The sequence below is a fragment of the Solanum tuberosum genome, unplaced genomic scaffold, assembly GCF_000226075.1.
Source record: "Solanum tuberosum cultivar DM 1-3 516 R44 unplaced genomic scaffold, SolTub_3.0 scf00563, whole genome shotgun sequence".
Taxonomy (NCBI): Eukaryota; Viridiplantae; Streptophyta; class Magnoliopsida; order Solanales; family Solanaceae; genus Solanum; species Solanum tuberosum.
The window spans coordinates 171,373-174,801 of NW_006239523.1; positions in this window are offsets into that span (position 1 = coordinate 171,373).

Genomic DNA, 3,429 nt, shown 5'->3' on the forward strand with positions numbered 1-3,429 from the left:
ATATATATATATATATATCATTTAAAAAATATATAAAAAGTATTATAAATTATAATAATTAACCGCTTTTTAAAACAAATTCATATAACTAATTTGATTTACACTCCAAAATTCATAGGTGTCACATAATTTACACATTAATTCTTCATTACTTAATATATGTAATTATATCAATGACATATAAATTGAAATTAAAAAATACATATTTTATTTGAAAATCACGTAATAGTACTATAAGGTATAATAATTAACAACTCAACATATTTTAAAATTTTAGTTGACTCTCCGAATTCCATATGTCTCATGTAATTGAGACAGAGAAAAACATATATTGGTTTAAAATTAATAAAAATATTATAAATTATAATAATTAACAACTTAAAATTTATAAAAAAAAACCTTTAAAATTTTTTAGTTGGCTCTCCAAATTCAATCGGTATTACAATAATTAAAACATAGAAATTAACATAAATTGGACTCCTGCTGACATTTATGTTTCCTTTTTCTAAATTTTCTCTTTTATACTTTATATAAATAATTTTTTTTATGTAAAAAGTATAATAAATCATAATAATTAATAGCTTAAAATATTTCAAAACATATAAACAGTTTTTGTTAACTTTCAAAATTTCATCTATGCCGCATAAATTGAGAGAAATATAGATATATAGATATTTTAAGTTGCTAATTATTGTGAGTTATAGTACATTTTATGTAATTTTCATATATATTACTCGGTCCTGATTTATGTGATACAAATGAAATTTCAAAAGTCAATGAATTTTTTATAAGTTCTTTTTTATATTAACTTGTTAATTATTGTGATTTCTAATATATTTACGTAAAACATACTCTAAATACAAATAATTAGCAACTTAAAATATATAAAAACATACTAAAAAATTGATTCACTTCAAATTTCATATGTACCACATAAATTAAAACAGAAACAGTAACATATATTGGGCCCCGTGCTGGCACGGGGTCCTATATCTAGTATATATATATGTCTTGGTCGGCACATCTCAGGATCAGGGCATTAAATTTTGAAGTTCCATTTAGCGGGAGTTTGTTAATGTTTCATTGTCTATTTTTTCAAAAGATAATTTTTATTTTCAAAATTGGAGTTGTTTTTTTGTAAGCAATTTAGAGTGAAAAAAGTGTAAAATGTTATAAAACTTAAGGACAAAAGAACAATATAAAGATGAAGACAAGAGGAACAATATAAGATAACTTTCTTTCTTTCAAGTGTTCATCAAATCTTCAAGTGTATACAATATGAACCCTTATGCCTCTATTTATACTGTAACATAGAGGCATACAAAAGGTTAGTCATAAACATGACATTAACATGAATATACTGGAAGAGGTTATGGAGGTAAAAGGTTACAAGAATAATGATCATAAAGGTGGATGTTATCTTCATAATTGTTGGGAAAATTACTACATTATTGATATTGGGCAAAAATTATAAAGTAGTGAATAACTTAACACAAACATTGTGTCATGGCAAGCCACTGCCTTGAAAGCGATTTCGGCCAGACTCCGGTGCAAATCGTTGTAGCCGGTTGCTTCCCAAGGTTCCACAGTTACTCTCAAACACGTGCACTCGTGGCTGAAAATTTGGAGTTGCACAAAAACAATTGCCCAGAAATCCACAATAGAAAGAAGGAAATTTAAGCCAATAAAGGAATTAGTGGAGATAGTAAATGAATTCTTCTGTGTATTTAGCTCCCAAATGATACTCCTTAAATATAAAAATCATTTACGCTTTCAACCATCAAAAGAATGTAAGAAACTAACGTATAATAAATGTACTCTTACTTTAATGACGAATTTGTCATAATACAAAAGTAACTTCAAGTCTTCTGAATACTTCCTATATTTTCTTACGAAGTTAAGAAACTGACACTTGAGATAAATGTGAACCATTAATCTGGAAGTAACTCTCCTATTTCACATACACTAACGACTTAGCAATGTTCACATTAAAATCCACGTTCCCCCACTAATGCAAAGATAAAGAATAAGAATAATTTCTGGGCAAAAGAAAGGAACATGTACTTAAGTGTCAATATCTTTCGATTTGAATTGACACGTAGTGAAATGAGGCAACAACACATACCCACTAAGTGAAGTACTCTTGAACTAAATGGACATAAGTTGTGCCCCCACAACACATACCATATCCTTGATTTTATACAAACTCCGCGATCTAACAAAGTGTTTTTATGGTCATGCACACACACCTTGGGACTTATGAGTGCTCTAGGAAGACGACCCAAGTCTTTCATAAAAGGTGACCACACCTTTACACTAATGTAGGTGATTCCATCAAGTTTATCTCAAACAGACCACCTTAAGGCTATAGAATCATTAAGAGGAAAATAAGTTGAACCTTATAAAACATTGCCTCACGCCATAGGGATAGAAAATGTGGTGTATATTGAGGCCTAATGGGTCCACTATACTACCTCAATCAATGGGCTTTATCCCTATCCCCTGGATGTTTCAAGGATTATTTTCCTTGCCAAGCCCTTGGTCATAGGATCCGCCAAATTTCTTTCGGACCTTACATATTCCAAGGAAATAACATACAATTTCAACAACTTTTTTACTGCACTGATGCGAATATGTCTCTTTTTTCCATTGTACACACTAGTTTTGACAATTCCAATGGCTTCTTGTGAGTCACAATGAAGAGAGACTGGTGAAGCTTGTCTTCCCCACAATGGCACATCTGCCAAAAGATTTCTCAGTCACTCAGCTTCCTGCCTTGCCAACTCAAGAGCAATGAATTTTGATTCCATGGTAGAACGTGCTATACATGTCTGTTTGGAAGACTTTCACGAAATAGCACATGCACCCAAATAAACACAGAGCCACTGGTGGAGCTAACTTCATCATTGTTAGTTACCCAGTTTGCATCACAAAATCTTTCTAAAACAGCAGGAAATTTGTTAAAATGCAAACACCAATTCATAGTACCTCTCAAATACCTTAGCAAGCGATGAAGAGCATTTAAGTGTTCACTACTGAGATTATGAGTATATCTACTCAATCTACTAACAACATAAGCTATATCAGACCGAGTATAGTTCATGCGAAACATTACACTCTCAATTATTTTAGCATATTGAATTTGAGAAACACTAGACTATTTATTCTTTCTCAAGTGTATGCTAGAATCATAAGGAGTTCTCACTGGAACTACATCAAAACAATCAAACGTTTTCAATGTAATGAGACTGGCACAAAGAGAAATCATTAGCAGTTCTTTTGATTTTAACTCCCAAAATCACATCTGCTTTACCAAGGTTTTTCTTTTCGAATTTAGAAGACAAATAGTTCTTGGTCTCATTAAAAACATTCACATTAGGACCCAAGATTAACATGACATATATATATATATATATATATATATATATA